At 37.4% G+C, this 20,217-nt stretch overlaps 1 pseudogene; it reads left to right on the top strand.

The window, feature by feature from the left end:
* Window positions 1–926: 926 nt before the first annotated feature.
* LOC138153198 (uncharacterized) lies at window positions 927–19,514 on the top strand (annotated as a pseudogene).
* The last annotated feature ends 703 nt before the right edge of the window (window positions 19,515–20,217 follow it).

Genomic DNA, 20,217 nt, shown 5'->3' with positions numbered 1-20,217 from the left:
TCAACTGCTCAAGAACTTAATGCTAAAAAAGTGGTTAATGGAAAGTGTGTGTGTGCCTAGGCATATCTAGTATCTTGAAGAAGGGATAAAGTATCTATGTATCACTTGGGCTCATGCCCCATTCATGTCTGAAGAATTAGTAATGATGATAATAATTGTAATTCTAATCCCTTATATTTTATAACTTTGTAGTTTTTAAACTCCTTTCACATATCACTGGATTCTAACAATTTATGCAATTGGTATTAGTCTCCACATTTTACAGATAAGACAACTGAGGCTTAGAGATATGGCATGATTTACAGAAAGACAGCGTGTCACACACGCATAGAACTGACTTCTTCTGACTCCTGCTCCATTTCTGTCTCTAGAGATTTTCACTCCCTTGACATTGTCCTTGATATTCCAGTTCTGTTGAAGTGTCCTGGCATTAGAAGTATATGACAGGGGCGGCCAGGTGGCTCAGTGAGTAAGAGCACTGGCTCCAGTGTCGGGATGACCTGGAGATCGAATCCTGGGCTCAGACACTCAGCACCACACCCAGAAATAACTGGCCGTGTAACCTTGAGCAAGTTACTTAACCCTGATTGCTTTAAAAAAAGTATATGAGAAAAAATCCCAATGTTTGGAATTAGAGTACCTAGGTTTAAGTCTTGAATATACTACTTCCTACCTCTATGACTGGTACAATCAATAAATCTCGCTACTATTACAAAATGACACAGAACTAGATGCCATCTAAGGTATTTCCCAGATCTGATCTGTGATCCAATACATGTAATAAACTTACTAGGCAAAATAATATGGGTGTAGGGCCCTGCAGAAACTATGGATCCTCCCCTCTGAGGGCATTGACTGTGCAGACTGCGCAGTGCGGCAGGCATGAGGTGGCTCTGAGCAGGCTTCGGGTAGCCACACAGGGCCTCATGAGCCCCCAGCAGCAGGTTTGGGGAGTATGGGGAGGGGGGAGCAGTGGTGGGAGGAGGAGCGGAGGCAGTGGCGGAGGAAAGAGAGTGAACCACCTCCAGGAGGTGGAAAGACTACCTCTCCGTTGGACAGTGGATGCCTGGCACACTTTTCATCGTTTTTAAAGTTCCTTTAAAAAAAAGAGTTTTGAAGGAAAACTTGCCCCAGAGAATGCTTTTCCCCTTTGGATCTTGTTAAGAAGATATGAGAACAGAATGAAGAGGTTGGATTGGTCATCGATTTAACATACATTCAGTGCTATTACAAACCAGAAGTGTTGCCAGACACTCTTCCTTAAATATTTTTACCATTGGACACCAGGTGCCTGATGACACAATTTTTAAATTAAAATGTTCTATAAACAAATTCTTGAAAGAAAACCAAGATGATGACAAACTTATTGGAGTCCGCTGTACACATGGTTTAAACAGAAGAGCATGTCTTCTTTGCAGGTATTTGATTGATGAGGCATGAAACCAAATGATGCAATTGAATTGTTCAATAGATGTGAAGACATACTATAAAAAGGCAGAATTACATTGATGACCTCCAGCATGGACCAATCAGAAAGAATGATGGTACTTTAAAGTCAGACCATTTTGCAGAATCATCATTTATCAAAAAGACAAACTTTTACAACACCCATGGAACTGATTATCAAGATACACCTTCCATTGGTCCCAAGAATTCGACTCCAAGCTCCAAGAAGACTTCCACTACCAGTCCCATGAGTTCACTCTCAACTTGAGACTTTCTATCCCATGGAAGAGAAATTCCACTCACAGCCAAGAGATTTCTACCAATCATCCAGGGAAAATCAACACAGACAGAATTACTCTTGACAACATGTGGGAAGCCATCCCCCTTTGCCTGCTCCAGGCCCACCTAGAGAAGATTATTCTCAGAGCAGATATACTTGGAATCTAAAACCCAACTATAATCTCCCTCCTTGGAACAAAAGACAGAAATTTAACAGTTATAATGGACCATATTTTCCAGACCAATGGGGGACAGATAGACAGCCAGAGATACATAGAAATGAAATGGGAAAAATAATTTTCTTGACATTTAGTCAGGCCAAATCCAGGGAGGGTCACCATCTCTGTTATTGCTTTCCCAGGCAAGTTTAGGGAGAAATTTTATTTTTTACCACATTGCTGATGGGGTTGAAATGTGTTTGAAGGTGAATTTTTAAAATTCCATGTTGTACCTGAAATTTTTAAAACAAGATGGAGTTTTAGATTTTGACCAAAGAGCAAAGAGCCTCCATTGCAGATTACCAAAAATTAACTTTCATATCTAGATTTGCCAGTTAAACTTTTTTTGTTGTATTATTTTGGTGACATTTTTAAGTGGCATTTGTTATATTTACTTACTGGCCCATTGTAATAATGCCATTTTTCTTCCTGTGTTCAGAATTCAAATTACAACCTGCCTAAGAGACAATCTCCTTAGAGTTTGGCCTGTGGGGGATGTTCTGGCAGGGCGTCCAAGAGTAGCTGTTCTGGGATGATGATGCCCAAGTGCCAGGCTTAGAACCCAGGTCAACAAGTCCAGGAGTGTGCATTAGTCAGTGTGCCCAGACATGCTTGGTTTCTCTTGAATGGGTTTGTGCTAACCACACCTATTAGTAAAAGAGCAAAATGAACTGAAGTTTATAGGAGAAAATAGACTTCCTAACATACCTGACATCTGCCGCAGGGGACAGCAGTGTGGTGCAGTGAATAAGAAGGCCTGGGTTCAAATCTAGGTCAAGCACTCAATAGTTGTATGACCCTTGACAGTCATCAAGCTTCCCTGGGCCTCAGTTTTCCCATCTTTAAAATGAGGGGGTTGGAATCAGTGACTTCGAGAGACCCTTCTAACTGTACCTGTGGTCCCAAAGCATCAGCCGAAACAAATAAGAAAATCAGAAATCATAAGATTACTTGTCAGAGGAAAAAGAAATCTGAAAGTGAAATCAGATACTGCCAAAAAGATGTTCCTGTCCTACTTAGTCTAGCTAGTACCCTTCTCCACTCCAGGAACATCACACCAGGGGCAGTTTTTTTGGGGGGGCTCTCCCCTTTACATGTTTTGAATCAGTCACTTAAAATTTAGGTGGTCACAGCACTGCAAAGATTAGAGATCATCTTGCATCCAATTCATTTTAAATTGCTGGCTTCAGGATGAAATTCAAGGGTGGCTCTAACCTCATCAGGAGCTCATTCTCTGTTTCTGTCCTAAAACAGATTACTCCTAGGGAGTCTCAGGCATGGCATTGACCCCATCCATCCAATTGAGACCGGGCCTGTATCCTCTCATCTTCTTACATGATAGTGTGTCACCTTGGGCCTGTCGTAGCATGCTAGGTGAAGAGATAGAAAGGTCCTTGTAGGCCATTTTGAATTTTTACAGATGAGGAAACTGGAGCCAAGGGAAATGAAGGGACTTGCCCCAAGATATACAGGGAGTAATCTTCAAAGGTGGTTTGTGAACCCAGGTCCTCTGACCCTGGAGCCAGTGTTTGTTTATTCCACTGTGCCAAGTTCCCTCCCATTCAGTTAACTTCTAGACCCATTTGCTCCTCTATAAAGTGAGGCTAATGATACTTGCCCCCTCCTTCTAAGGCCCAGGTAGTGATCTCATGTCTCATGTTTTGTAAACCATGAAGAGCTATGTAGGTGGCATAGTCCTGGCCAGTCTCTGGTGGCTCCTGAATCATGTTGACTGCAAATAGAGCTCACGCTCCTGTGGTGCTCTAAGCTTTACAAAGCACTCCACCCACAACTACCTGTTCAAGCATTATTCCCACTTTACAGATGAGCAACTGATAGTCATGAAAAATGACCTTGGGCTTTCCTGCCATCTCCTCAACCAAGAAGGAGTTGATGTTAGACTGAGAGACTCTTGCTATTTGGCTCTAAAAGCAAAACTAATCCTTGTCTTTAAGTTCCTTGCTTCATGCCTGGTTTGTTTCCTTTTTTTTCTTGCCTATTTCTGGAAGAGCTCAGATGTTTCAGCAATCACCTCCTATAATATGGATGTATATGAGGATGAGTTCAGTCTTACACTTGTGTTCAGGAAATCACCTGCACTAGGCCAGGAGAGAAGGCAGAGCCACTGTGTTTTCACATGTGGAGTCAGCTGTTCATAAGCCAGTATCTAACAGAGCTCTACTCCAGTGCACGTAAGTCACCCACAGAGCCAGCCAGGCATCACTGAAGAAGCCATCCTGGGCACAGTTGGGTTTCTGTGAACCGTTTGTAGTGATGGCTGCAGAAAAGTGGCCTTATCAGGGAGTCCTGCTAGCCATGACCCTCCAGCTGTACCAGGGGAACTTAGGTGGAATTTAACAAGGTCAGGACTGGAAGCAAATGAGAGAAACAGGAAAAAAGCCAAAATTCTCATCCAGGTTCTTAATTGAGCCCATCAATGATGGCCTCCAAGAAGAAGAGCTGTCCAAAATGTGATCAGGATACATAAAAGTGAAGGGACTGGAAGGGGAAACCTTGACAGAAAAAAGTGAATGTTTAGAAAACTGAAATTAATTGGTGCTTTCATTTGAGTTCTTCAAGATACTTGTAGAAGGCTTGAAAGTAAAGAATCACATAGCTGACCTTAATAAAAAAGAAACTATGGATCTTTATCATTTATTAAATGTTCATGAGATTTCTGAAGGCCTTTTTTTAAAATCTAGCATATTCCTTGGTAAACCTATTCCTTTTGATAACTCTATCAATTAATGTGTGCACTATATTTTGGGTGATATGGTAAAATTCATTTTAGCATGTGTGTTACATGCCTTTCAAGATTATGATGAGGAATAAATGAAAAATATATAGGAATAAGCACATTCTAAACTTAATGAGGTACATGAATGCAAGTTATTATTATTACAAGCAGGGTAGTATAGTGAAGAAAGTTCTGAACCAAGAGTTATGTATAAAATATTTAAAGCAGCTCATTTTGAAGTGGCAAAGGATTAGAAATTGAGGAGGCATTTATCAATTGAGGAATAGCTGAACAAACTGTGGTATGTGATTGTAATGGTGTACTATTTTGCTATAAGAAATGATGAGCACATTCCTTTCAGAAAAACCTGGAAATACATGAAAGCAAAGTGAATTGAGCTGAACCAGGACAACGTTGTACACAGAAACAACAAAGTCATAAGATGATCAGCTGTGTATGACTTAGCTATTCTCAGTAATACAAAGATGAAAGATAATTCTAGTGAGTTCATGATAAAAACTGTTATCCAACTCCAGAGAAAGAACTGATTGAGTCTGAATATAGATAAAAGCATAGTATTTTTCATTTTATTCATGTTTTTCTGTTTTTTTCCACAACATGAGTAATATGGAAATAAGTTTGTATGATTGAACATATCAAATTGTTTGCATTCTCACAGAGGTGATCAGAAAGAGAAGGGGAGAGAATTTGGAACTCAAATAAAAATATTAAAAATTGTTTTTATATGCAATGGGAAAATTAAATATTAAGAGACAAAAAATGTCTTCTTTTGATATCATTGTGGTACCTTACCATGCTTATTTTTTTCCTATTTCTCCTGTATATAACTTGCTTTGTACATATCTGTATATTTTCTGATCCATTAGACTGTAAACTCCCTGAGGACAGGAAAATAAGAACTATCTTTTGACTCTTTTTTATATCCCATTAGCACATACCATAGTGAGTGTCTGCCACCTAGCTTAATTAATGTTTTTTGATTAATTGAAGAATATTTATCTCAGAAAGGTGGTGCTTAATATATTGTCAGTCATTTGTAAAGACTTCTAGTTCTCCATTTCCCATAAAACTTTGTACCTATAGTTCAGGATAACTGCATCAAATGGAGCTAATGACTAGAGAAGGGGAAGGCAGGAAGAAGGCACTTCTAGAGGAATAAACAAGAAGAACAAGAAGAGAGATGAGCCATAGCCTGCAATAACAGACCTGGATGGAGATATAGAGTAGTCAGAAGATAGCAGTAGTAGCAGAATTTGATCAATAATGATAAGGCATACTCTACTGCTTTACAATAGTTCTCATTAGTACAGATTCTTAAAAATAATAACAATACATAGTACCAGTAGTACTAGCAGTATTTTTACAGTGCTTTAAGATTTGCAAGGCATTTTATAAATATTATTTAATTTCAGCCTCACAACAGACCTGGGATGTATGTACTCTAATTAATTGGATTTTGCAAAGTAGGAAGGTGAAGGAAATAGAGCTGAAATAATTTGTCATTCATTTAGTAAATGACTCAGGTGAGATTTGAATTCAGGTCTCCTGAATGCCAACTCTAGCACTTTTATTGGAGTTTCTTTTTTGTATACTTTTAGAGGAAAGGAAAGAGAAGGTTATTCTTTCTTGTGAAAAATATGTGACATCTTTTCTCTATTATTTTACTATTTATTTCAGTCCCAATTAAATTTTTTATTGATTCAATGGTTTCTTTGCCTCGATTTGTTTGTATTGATAAGCAATTGGTGTAGTAACTTTTAAAATTTACACCTTTAAGTTGGATGAAAAAAAATCAACATAAATGAGGCAAATTGCCATTACAAATATTTCCTTGTTCTGAACTATAATCCATGTGAATCTAATTATTGTGTGGAATATAGGTCACATTTTTAAGTGGTGATAATAACATCTACTTGCTACAGTGCTCATATGTCTCTATCTATCTTTATTTCTATTTCTATCCATATATACATGTGTATGTACACAAACACAAAGACTTTGAAAACTGTCAAGCATTATGTGTCTAGAAATATTTGCCCATATTGTTATTATTTATTATACACTGTCATGAATTTTTCTCTAATTGTTTCATTTGCATTTGTTTATCACTCCAGCTAGCATATAAGCTACTCAGACTTAATGACTGCCTTTTTAACTGTCTTTCAGTATTTAGCCAATTACTAGGTACATAGTAAAGTTAAAATAAATAATTTTAAGATGTCATATGAGAACATAAGAAAATGGACATTTGAAAAAGAAATACTATAATTTTCTTAAAATGATGGTTTATTTGTAACCAGGTCCTAAGATATCTGATTCTGTCGGCACATTAAAAGCTGCAAGCTGACAAAAGAGCCAGATAAAAGTGAAAATTATTCAGACAACATTAATCTATTCAATAACTATTCATTGTTAAATTTCTATGTAGCCATTTCTAAACTAGGGTCTAACTATATAAAATATATGACACAGATAATACCTTGCATTATAATTACATCTACCCATGATTACCTTCCCCATTAGCTTCTGAACTCTAATATAAAAAAACATACAGAATATCATAAGTTGAAACAAATTTATTTCCACAAACATTTATTAAATTACTATTGTATTCACAACTTTTACCTATCAATTTAGTTAGGAAAAGATCATTTCCTGAGTAGGGCTAAGAGAAAAATCAGGGCAAGCAACATGGAAGAACATTACTATTAATTAATTAGTGTAATCATTTCAGATTTTGTGAGTTTCGGAGTACCTCTTCACCTATCTACTCATGAGTAAATAGTTTTCAAATCTGGTGTGGACAAAAATATTGTTATTATGTGACTAATCGGGAAATAAGCCTATCTGGTCCACAGTGTAAGATATAATAGTACAATGGTAGGTCTATAATTAATACATTTCAACTTTAGTAGACTCTGACAAAGTGTCATTTTTTTTAGCATACATGATTCCACTCACCATTGGTACATGGGATGTCTATGCACTTACAGACAACACAAAATTCAGTAGACCAAGAAGACAAATTGCTCTTGTTGTGAGAGAACTTACTGGGTATCCCATCCAAAAAGCAGCTGTGAGAGAAATAAGGCTGGCAAATGCAGACCAACTCACTAAAGTCAAACCTGGATATAAGTTTTTCTTGAGTGACCACAGTGAAGGGGAACACTCAGAAGCTGATGGAAGTTTTGCAATTACAACTTATCTAATTGACGAACATACGTCTATCAAAAGACATGAATGATAGACTCATAACCACGTGATTGTCACTTGCAGGAAAATGCCACACCACCATCCTTAGTGCCTCTGTCCCCACTGTGATGAACACGGATGAGGTCAAAGAAAAATTTTGTGAAGTTCTGGAGATCTTCATCATCAATGTCCCCAAAGAGGGCAAGGTTATAATTCTGGGGGACTTTAAAGCTAGAGCAGGCTCAGATTATTGGAAATGGCAGGGAGTCCTTGGGAGGGATGGAGTTGGAAAGAGCAATAGCAATGGTCACTTATCACTCAAGACTTGTACATTTTATAACCTTGTTATCACCAAGGCTGTCTTCTATTTACCAAAATACAAAACTTTGTGGATGTACTCTCATAGCAAACATTGACACTTAATAGACTATGTGATTATAAGGAGAAGAGATAGACAGGATGTAAGAATAACAAAGGCAATGTGTGGCACAGAGTGCTGGACTGATCATAGATTTATCCTCTCAAAGCTAAATATTCACATTCAACAAAAGCAGCATCCCCAAGGCAAAAGGATTACCAAAAAAAATTAATTTCAACAGATGACAGCACTCCACTGAGCAGTTATACTATGTTCTAACTTGGAGGGAAAGCTGAGTCAACACACAGTAGGCAACAGTGGAGCACAAAAAAGAGTGAGCAGCTTTCAGAGTTTTTGGTGTAGAGTATTGCATTTGATCATCTGGGTCAAAACACTCATAAATATCAAGACTGATTCACCAAAAATGATGGGGAAATTCAGAAATTTCTAAAGCCAAGCATGAGCACTTTTCCAGAGGTCTGCTGCTGTGAATAGCTTTAAGGTTCTGGTCACATAGTATAGCGAACTCACTATTTATTCAGTAGTAAATGGAAGCAAAACATTCACAGAAACCAAAGTACAGCATTCACAGTTATAACATAACAATATATCAGTAAATTGACCACATAGTTTTCACCAAAGTGGCCACATATTTTTAAGTAAAGATATCATTCAGCAAGTTCTTAATTAAATCATCCTTAAGGAGCAAACCTCTTTAAGGGACACAAAGTACAAAGGTCAAAGTTCTCCCCCCCTAGGTCACATTTTCTTAATGTCTCAGTCAAAAAATCCTTTTTCTTCTTGATTGGAGATTAGTTCCCAGTCATCCTTAACTCAAGCATCCTTAAGAGGTACAAGGTACAGAGTACAAAGTTCTCCCACCCCTAGGCCACAGTAAATCATGATCTTCTCAGTCAACACAAAGTACCCAAGGAGAGGTATTTTCATCTTGAACCAAGACTGGCTCTCAGATTCCATCGTTCTGCTTCTTTGGGTTCAGCTCCTGACTGAATCTATCCAGTCATCACCTGGATTCTCAGGTAGGCAGCTCTCAGCTCCTTGTTTAGTTCCTTATACAGTCCCATACTGAAGTTCACAGTGTATAGTCCACCCCAAGTCCTTCACAGTTTCTGTTTCTGGGAAGACAAAGCTTAACAGAGCCACAATAACATTCATGAACATTTCTGGCACTATTATCAATTTACTATCTGCCTGTGAAATCAACACAGACCCACCAACAAAGTCTGAGAACTCAACAAACATCATCAGTACAGTCTCAGGACCTCTGAAACCCTCCTCCAGGACATTTGTAAAAAGACAACAAGAAAATCCTCTTTTAGGGCTTCCAGTATGATCCCAGGGTTTCTATACAAAGTATCACAAACAAAAATCAACACAGATAGAACAGGCAAACAGAGTGCAGGCCTCCACAACTGTTTACCTTCTCAGTTCTGCTCTCTCCCAGCTTGGGCTTCTCCTTATAAATGGTCATTAGCTCCTGCTTGTTCCACCCCTTCCTTTTGCATCAGCAAGTTCCTCCCACTGTTTTGTTTCTTAACAAAGACTTGATATGATCATGGCAAGGCTAAAAAGAAACTTGAACTGAAACAAGGTGCTAAATAATTAAATACCTGAAACAAGGTGTTAACTACTTCTTTGCTTGCCATGCTTGGAAGATGGTCATCTACCTGAGGTCAGTATGGTTTCAGAAAAGGCCAAAGAATGGTCAATATGGTGTTTGCCGCCCAACAATCCAGGAGCAAAACAGAAGTCTGTAATCAATGTTTATGGATCTGACCAAGTCTTTGACACAGTTAGTCATGAAGGCTTATGGAAAATTATGTCAAAATTTGTTTGGCCAGAGAAGTTCATCAGTATTGTACATCAAATTCACAAAGACATGCTTGCCTAGTTTCTGGATAATGGATATTGATGTGGTTTCACAGTTACCACTGGAATGAAAGAAGACGGTGTGCTTGCCCCCATGCTTTTTAGCATGATTTCAGTCATGTTGTCAAATGCCTTCATAAAGGAAGCATATGGCATTAAAGTTAGCTACTGCACTGATGGTAAATTCTTCAACTTGAAAAAGCTACAAGACTGAAGTGGAGGGAGTGTTGGTGCATGATTTTTTTGTTTGCAGATAACTGTGCACTCAATGCAGCCTCTAAAGGTGAAGTGCAAAAAAGTATGGATCTATTCTCTGCTGCTTGTGCTAATTGTGGCCTAACAATTAACACTAAGAAAACACAGGTATTTTGTGAGCCAGAACCACACCACCCATACATGGAAGCAGTGGTTTCAGCAAATGGAGAAGTTTTGAATGCTGTGCATAAGTTCACTTACCTTGGTAGTGTACTTTCCAGGGATGTACACATTGATGATGAGGTTAATGCACAAATTGCAAGAGTTCGTTCAGTGTTTGGGAGGCTCTAAAGAGAAGTGTGGGAAAGAAGAGGTATTAATCTGATTACCAAAATGAAGGTCTATGGACTCATTGTGCTAACCTAATTGTTGTGTGCCTGCCGAAAGTAAACAGTATCCCAGTGCCATGCCAGGAAACTGAATTGTTTCCATTTGAAATGTCTTAGGAAGATTGTGAAGATCTCCTGGCAAGATAAGATACCAGACACTGAGGTCCTTTCTCAAATTAAATTGTCAAGCATTCAAACTCTACTGCAGAGAATGCAACTACAATGTGCTGGTCACATTGTTTGAATGCCAAATGCACAATTACCTAAATGGTTATTTTGTGGAGAACTCAAAAAGGGCAAGTGCTCACCTGGTGGTCAGAAAGCATGATAAAAAGACATCCTCGAGGGCTCTCTTAAGAACTTTGGAATTGGGACAGCTATGTGGCACAGTGAATACAGCACCATCCCTGCAGTCAGGAGGACCTGAGTTCAAATCCGGCCTCAGACACTTAACACTGACTAGCTATGTGACACTGGACAAGTTACTTAACCCCAATTTCCCTGCCTTACCCCCTCCAAACAAACAAATAAAGAACTTTGGAATTGATTGTGTGACATGGGAGACACTGGGACAGGATCATCTAGCATGGCATGCCCATATCACAGAAATATGGTCATTCAGTGGAATAGAGGACATTCAAGCATTCTTGATGAAAAAAAAAACAGATTTGAATAGAAAATTTGACATTCAGATACAAGAAGCAAGAGAAGCATGAGAAGATAAACAGGGAAAAGAAATCATAAAGAACTTCTCAAAGTTGAACTATTAAAATTCCTACAGGGAAAAACAATAATTCAAACTTTTCTCAGTATGAAAATAGTTGAAGTGAATAGAAATATACATATATGTCTATATTGGAGGGTATACAGGCATATGAATACATATGTGAATGTGTGCATATATGTTTACAGGTATACATTGATAGAGGGAACAGTACCAATTTAATAGGAAGGGGTGATACTTAAAAGGTGAGATTAAGAGGAATATACTGAGAGGAGTTGGGGAGAGAAAGAATGGGTTAAACTATCTCATATAGAAGAGGCAAGGGAAAATGGTTACAATTGAGGGGAAGAATAGGAAGGCAAAAGGGAATGGGTCACCTTTATTCTCATTGAATTTGTCTCTGGGAGGGAATGAAATACACACTCAATAGGTATCTCACCCTACAGGAGAGTAGAGGTGAATTGGATGACAGGGGGGATGATGGAAAGGAGGGCATGCTGGGGGGGGTGGGAGAAGGGAAGTTGGAAGCATTCACTTTTGAAAAGGGACAGGATCAAAATAGAGAATAGAAGTAGTGGGGGGCGGGATAAGAGTGAGGGAAATATACTCTTTCTTTTACAACATACCTACTATATTAATGTTTTGCATTACCTACACATGTACAACCTATACTGCACTTCTTATCTTCCCAGTAAGGGTGGGTAACAAGGGAGGAAGGGAATGAATCTGGAATTCAAAATTTTAAAATAAAATGTTTAATATATATATTTATATATATATATGTTCTATTATTAATACTTTTTTACATGTATTTGGGAAATAAATTACAGCACTGGGGCATAGAGATCCACCTTTCCCTACTGGAAAAGTCAAAGGGGGTATGGGAGAAGATATGGGAGATACAGTCTGGAGGAGGGGATATCCTGTGGGACTGCTTTTTGGGGGCAGTGGGTAGGGGGCAAATGCGGAGAAAATTTGTAACTCCAAATCTGGTGGAAATGAATGATGTAACAAAGATTTTTAAAAGTATTTGAAAAATGAAAAAAAAATACTAAAAAAATAAAAAAGTCTAGCTATAAAAAAAGATAAATAAATAAAAGGGAAACATAGAAAAAAACCCCAACAGATTTGGAGAATAGATTAAGAAGAGAAAAAATAAAAAAATAGCTAGACTAAACCAAAACTATGATAAAAAAAAATCTTGATATAACAATACAAGAACTAATTAAAGAAAATTTATCTTGAAGCATTAGAACAAAGGGGGAAAGTAGAAATAGAAAAAAAAATCCATCACCACTTAAATAATATCTTATAAAGTAAATTCAAGGGGATATCGTAGTCAAATTTTGAAACCCCCACCTCAAGGATAAAATATTAGAAGCATCAAGATTTAAAAAAAAAATTTAAATATGATGGTGCCACAATTAGAATCAGAAATGACCTAGCAGTGGAGACATTAAAGGACTTCAGGTATTGGAACAGTACATATCAAAGAGCATAAGAGGGATGGCTAGGTGGCACATTGAATAGAGCACCAGCCCTGGAGTCAGGAAGACTTGAATTCAAATCTGGTCTCATAAACTTAACACAAACCTAGCCACGTGACCTTGGGCAAGTCACTTAACCCTTGTTCCCCTCCCCCCCCACCAAAAAAAAAAAAAAAAAAAAGAGCAAAAGAACTGGAGCTCTGGCCAAAAATATCATACCCTACAAATTTAAGTATTATCCTGAAAAAATAAAAAACACAACAAAATGACATTTGATCAACTCTCAGACTTTCTTTTTTTAATTAATTCTTTAATTTATTAATTTGTTTCCTTTTAGTTTACAGGATTCAATTCCTCGAACTTCACATTTTGTCCCCCTCCCCCCCCCATGGAGGCTTATAATCAAGTATAGGATCTGTAAATACTTTCACATTATACAATGGTCAGGTTATAAGGATGGATAGTACCAGCTGGAATGAAAAATGGTAAAGAGGACATAAAATCAAATAAGAAAATGAAAATATCAGGTATTTTGCTTCCACCTGGATATAAATTTAGTTCTTTCTAGTTCTTTCTCTGGATGCACGTTTTTCTCTCCATCATGCGTCTTTTGGGATTGACTTAAATCCCTGCATTATTGAGAAGAGTCTAGTCTATCAAAGTTGGTCATCACAAATATGTTGTGTCTGTAATTGTGTACAAATTTCTCCTGGTTCTACTCTTCTCCCTCAGCATCAGTTCTTTTAAGCCTCTCCAGGTAAATATGAAGACTGCCTGCTCCCCATTTCTTATAGCGTAATAGTATTCCATAACATGCATATACCACAACTTGTTCAGCCATTCCCCAATTGATGGGCACCCCCTTAATTTCCAATTCTTTGCCACAACAAAAAGAGCTGCTATAAACATTTTTGTACATATGCGTCTTTCTCCCATTTCTATGATCTCTTTGGGATATAACCCTAGGAGTGGTATTGCTGGATCAAAGGGTATGAAAGAATTTATAGCCCTTTGGGCATAATTTCAGATTGCTCTCCAGAAAGGCAGGATCAGTTCACAACTCCACCAACAATGCATTAGTGTTCCAGTTTGCCAACATCCTCTCCAGCATTTGTCATTTTCCTGTTTTGTCATCTTAGCCAATCTGGCTGGGGAGATATGGTACCTCAGAGTTGTTTTGATTTGCATTTCTCTAATCAATAGTGAATTAGAGCATTTCTTCATGTGCTTATAGATAGCTTTAATTTCTTTCTCTGAAAACTGCCTGTTCATATCCTTTGACCATGTATCAATTGGGGAATGACTTGTATTCTTATAAATTTGACTCATTTATCTGTATATTTTAGAGATGAGTCATTGGTCAGAGACATAGGTTGTAAAGATTCTTTCCCAATTTCCTACCTCCCTCTTAATCTTGGTTACATTGGCTTTATTTGTACAAAAATGTTTCAATTTCATGTAGTCAAAATTATCCATTTTACATTTTATAATGTTCTCTAATTCCTGTTTAGTCATAAAGTCATTCCCTCTCCACAAGTCTGATAGGTAAACTATTCCTTGTTTTAGCAGACTGTTAACAGTATCAACCTTTATACCTAGATCATAAACCCATTTAGACTTGATTTTGGTATATGTTGTTAGATAATGGTCTATGTCCAGTTTCTGCCATAATATATTCCAGTTTTCCCAGAAGTATTTCTCAAATAGTGAGTTCTTATCCCAAAAACCAGGGTCTAGGGGTTTATCAAACAATACATTACTGTAGTTGTTGACTTCTGAATCTCATGTGCCTAATCTATTCCATTGATCAACTCCTCTATTCCTCAGCCAGTACCAAGTAGTTTTGATGACTGCTGCTTTATAGTACAGATTAAAATCTGGGAAGGCTAGTCCACCTTCCCTAGCATTTCTTTTCATTAATTCCCTTGATATTCTGGACCGTTTATTCTTCCAGATGAATTTTGTTACTATTTTTTCTAACTCTATAAAGTAGTTTTTTGGTAAATTAATTGGTATGGCACTAAATATAATTTAATTTAGGTAAAATTGTCATATTTATTATATTAGCTCGACCCAGCCATGAGCAATTGATATTTTTCCAATTAGTTAGATCTGACTTTACTTGTGTGAAAAGTGTTTTGTAGTTATGATCATACAGGTCCTGTGTTTGTTTTGGCAGGTAGATTCCCAAATATTATATAATGTCTACAGTAACTTTAAATGGGATTTCTCTTTCAACTTCTTGCTGTTGAATTTCATTGGAAATATATAGGAATACCGAGGATTTATGTGGGTTTATTTTATATCCTGCAACTTTGCCAAATTTATTTATTGTCTCAAGCAGTTTTTTACTTTATTCTCTAGGATTCTCTAAGTATGTCATCATATCATCTGTGAAGAGTGATAGCTTGGTCTCTTCTTTGCCTAACTTGATTCCTTTGAATTCTTTTTCTTCTCTAATTGCTATGGCTAACATTTCTAGTACCAGATTGAATAAGAGGGGTGATAGTGGACACCCTTGTTTAACCCCTGATCTTATGGGAAATGCTTCCATCTTCTCCCCATTACATATAATACTTGCTGATGGCTTTAAATAGATGCTACCTATTATTTTAAGGAAGGCTCCATTTATTCTTATACTTTCTAATGTTTTTAATAGGAATAGATGTTGTATTTTGTCAAAAGCCTTTTCTGCATCTATTGAGATGATCATGTGGTTTCTGCTAGTTTTATTGTTGATATGCTCAATTATACTGATGGTTTTCCTAATATTAAACCATCCTTGCATTCCTGGAATAAATCCTACCTGATCAAAGTGTATTATTCTTGAGATAAGTTGCTGTAGTCTTTTGGCTAGTATTTTATTTAGAATTTTTGCATCTATATTCATGAGGGAGATTGGTCTATAATTTTCTTTCTCTGTTTTATCTCTTCCTGATTTAGGTATCAGTACCATATTTGTGTCATAAAAAGAATTTGGTAGGACTCCTTCTTTACTAATTTTCCCAAATAGTTTGTAGAGTATTGGAATCAATTGTTCTTTAAATGTTTGATAGAATTCACTAGTGAATCCATCTGGCCCTGGAAATTTTTTCTTAGGGAGGTGACTGATGGCTTGTTCAATTTCTTTTTCTGAGATGGGATTATTTAAGTAGTTCATTTCCTCTGCAGTTAATCTGGGCAACTTGTATGTTTCAAAATATTCATCCACTTCCCTAAGATTGTCAAATTTATGTGCATACAATTGGGAAAAATAATTCCTAGTTATTGTTTTGATTTCCTCTTCATTGGAGGTAGATTCACCCTTTTCATTTTTGATACTCATAATTTGGTTTTCTTCTTTCTTTTTTTATCATATTGACTAAGGGTCTATCAATTTTGTTGGTTTTTTCATAAAACCAGCTCTTGGTTTTATTTATTAGTTCAATAGTTTTCTTAATTTCGATTTTATTAATCTCTCCTTTAGTCTTCAATATTTCTAGTTTAGTATTTAATTGGGAATTTAGAATTTGTCCTTTTTCTAGGTTTTTTAATTGCATGCCCAATTGGTTGAGCTCTCTTTTCTCTAATTTAATCATGTATGCACTCAGGGATATAAAACTTACCCTAAGAACTGCTTTTAATGCATCCCACAGATTTTGGTATTTTGTCTCATTATTATCATTCTCTTGGATGAAATTACTGATTGTTTCTATAATTTCTTGTTTGACAGACTCATTCTTTAGGATTAAATTGTTTAATTTCCAGTTAGTTTTTAGTCTGTCTTTGCATGGCCCTTTATTGCATATAATATTTATTGCATCATGATCTGAGAATGATGCATTTAATATTTTTGCCTTACTGCATAGAATTTTGAGGTTTCTATGCCCTAGAACATGGTCAATTTTTGAATATGTGCCATGAACCACTGAGAAGAAAGTATATTCCTTTTTATCCCCATTCAGTTTGCTCCAGAGATCTATCATACCTATCCTCTCCAAAATCCTGTTCACCTCCTTAACTTCTTTCTTGTTTATTTTGAGGTTGGATTTATCAAGTTCAGAGAGGGGGAGATTAAGTTGTCCCACTAGTATAATTTTGCTATCTATTTCTTCCTCTAATTCCTTTACCTTCACCTCTAAGAATTTGGATGCTACACCACTTGGTGCATATATGTTAAGTAGTGATATTGCTTCATTCTTGATGGTACCTTTTAACAGGATATGGTTTCCTTCTTTTATCTCTTTTACTTAGGTCAATTTTTGCATTTGCTTTATCTGAGATAAGGATTGCTACCCCTGCTTTATTTACTTTAGGTGAGGCATGATATATTTTGCTCCAACCTTTTACCTTTACCTTGTGTGTATCCCTCTGTTTCAGATGTGTTTCTTGTAAACAGCATATTGTAGGATTTTGATTTCTAATCCATTCTGCTATCCATCTCCATTTTATAGGAGAGTTCATTCCATTCACATCTACAGTTATGATTGTTATCTGTTTCTTTCCCCTCATCCTATTCCTGCCCCTGTTAATGTTCATATTTTCCCTCCCTTCTGCCTTCGCCCCCTTAATAGTTTTCCTTTTGACCACCACCTTCCTCAGTGTTCCCTTTTCGGCCCCCCTCCCTTTTCCTTCCCTTTTCCCTTTACTACTTCCCTCCCTACAAACCACTCCCACCCGCCTTTTGTAACCCTTTCCCCCTCCTACTGCCTGTAGGATATTGTTATACCTAATGAAGTATGCTATTTTTTCTTCGCATCAAGAATGACAGGAACAGATCTCGTGCAAAGCTCCTCTCCCTCCCTTCTTTCCCTCTAAAATGATTCTTTTTGCGTTCCTTCTCTATAGCATCCTATGCTTAACTGGTTGTTAATCCCTCCTTGTACCAAAACCAATGAGGGAAAAGCTCATATGCTTCCCAACACCCTCGCTTTTTTTCCTCTGCTATACAGTTTTTATGCCTCTATGAGTGGCATAATTTACCCTTTTCCACTTCACCCCGTCCCTTTGTAGCCCTTAACAAGATTTTTTTTTAAATCATCATTTTGTGTATTTTATACTCATACCCTGTACTTGTCTCTTACCAGTTTGCTCTTATCAAATATCAGGGTGTGTGTGTGTGTGTGTGTGTGTGTGTGTGTGTTCTCCTTGTTTACCTTTCTAAGTCTCTGTTGCTTCTCGTAATTGGAAATTGAATTTTCCATTGAGTTCTGGCTTTTTTATCAAGAAGGTCTGGAACTCTGTTATATCATTGAATGACCATCTCTTTGCCTGGAAGAGTATGCTCAGTCTTGCTGGGTATGTGATCCTTGGTTGTAACCCGAGCTCTTTTGCCTTCCAGAAAATTGTATTCCACTGCCTCCGATCTTTCAGTGTAGAGGCTGACAAATCCTGTGCAATCCTCACTGTGGACCCTTGATATTTGAATTGTTTCTTTCTGGCCGCTTGAAGTATTTTCTCTTTTATCTGGTAGTTCTGGAGTTTGGCCACAACATTTAGAGGATTTTTCAGTTTGGGATCTCTTACAGCAGGTGTCCGGTGGATTCTCTCGATTTCTATTTTCCCCTCAGGTTCTAGTATCTCAGGGCAGTTTTCCTTAACGAGCTCTTGGAGAATATTGTCCAGGCTCATTTTTTCATCATAATTTTCTGGTAGGCCTATGATTCTCAGATTATCTCTCAAGGATCTATTTTCCAGGTCATTTATTTTTTCTTTGAGGTATTTTACCTCTTTTTCTAATTATTCATTTTTGTTGTTTTGCTTGGCTAATTCTTGGTTCCTCATAGAGTTATTTGTTTCTATTTGTTTAATTCTGGTTTTTAGCAAATCATTTTATTTGGTTAATTTTTGAAGCTCCTTTTCCATATCATACACTTTTCCTTTTAGAGATGTTTTCCTTATTATAATGTTTTTCGAATTCTGCTATTTTCGTTTTGAGAAAATTATTGATTTTGTCTTCTATCTCTCTCATTTTGCTTTCAAAGTTCCTTTTGATCTCATCTAGGAGAGCCTTCTGTGCTTGGGATCCATTCCCTGTTGAAGTTTCAGCTTTGGGTGTGGAGTCCACATTGTCTCCCTCTGAGGTTGGTTCCTCCCTCTGAGGATAGTAGGACTCCAGAGTCTTTGTCTTTGTAGTCTGCTTTCTCCCATTTTGAGGCCGGGTCCTAACCACGCCCTTCCTCTAGGATCCCAAGCCTTTACTGTAGAGGGTTTTGCTCTGGGCAATATTTACTATATTTTCAGGGTCAGAGGGGGTTTTTGGAGGAAGTGGGGTTCACTCTGTCATCCTTGTCTTTGGAGGTCCTGAAAGGAGCTTTTTTTAAAAAAGATTTCTGGGCTATGAAGTGGTAGCCCCAGGAGTGTTTGCTGTCCAGTACAGGGGCCCCTGTATTTGCTTCTTACCTTGCTCTTTCCAGTCCCAGCCCTTTGGTGATAGGCCTGATAGTGGCCCTTGCGGTTGGTGGGAAGACTTGCCCTCCGGGTTGATCAGGCCCCTTCCAGGACTGTTTCTGCCGGCCTCACCACGCCTTCCGGTCTGCGACTGCTGCGCTGCCACCGTGCCGCTGCCGCCAACTCTCAGACTTTCAAGACTCCGTTAAAACAAAACCAAACTTAATAGATGATGTGACATACAAGAAAGAGCCAATAAAATAGAAGGTTCATACCAAACACTGAGTATAAGGGATCTATAAGGAAAACCTGTTTTTTTTTATATGTGTAAAATGCTGAATGTATATCTAATATTCTTATTAATAATTGGTTAGTTCATAATAAAGATTGGGGGTAAAGCTGAATATAATATGAATTTTAAAAGTTAGACCATTTAGGAACAACTAAAACAAGTTATTATTTTGTACAAATTTGGTTCAAGAGGTGGAATCAATACAGAGAAATTAGATGGTGAGGAGGACTGATAATTCTGGTACCCTACTTTCATTGGGAATGGGTTTAGAGGGACTAAGACTTCTATATTTAGAATTTTATATGTCTTCTAAATTCAGAAAAATAAAATGGTAGGGGCATAGGGAGGGAGGAGAGGACAAGGGAAAAATCTTTATAGAGTGGAGGATGAGGGAACAGGTAAGAGGGGGTATAAAAGGTTCTTTGGATTTATGGGAATGGGAGGATAGAAGAGGAATCCTTGGAGAGGGGTAGGCAAGTTACAGGAGGGCAAGGTATCAGGTAGAAGCAAAGTAGAGGAGACAGGAGGGATAGGAAACAAAAGATATCCACAAACTAAAAATGAAAGCCAGGAGTAGAATATCTTTGGGAAAGTATATGTCTGTATACATATGTTTATAA

The sequence above is a fragment of the Petaurus breviceps genome, unplaced genomic scaffold, assembly GCF_028583685.1.
Source record: "Petaurus breviceps papuanus isolate PSGF00001 unplaced genomic scaffold, PetGlider_PUasm1.0 151, whole genome shotgun sequence".
In the NCBI taxonomy this organism is placed as follows: Eukaryota; Metazoa; Chordata; class Mammalia; order Diprotodontia; family Petauridae; genus Petaurus; species Petaurus breviceps.
This window is presented reverse-complemented; position numbering and strand designations above follow the sequence as displayed.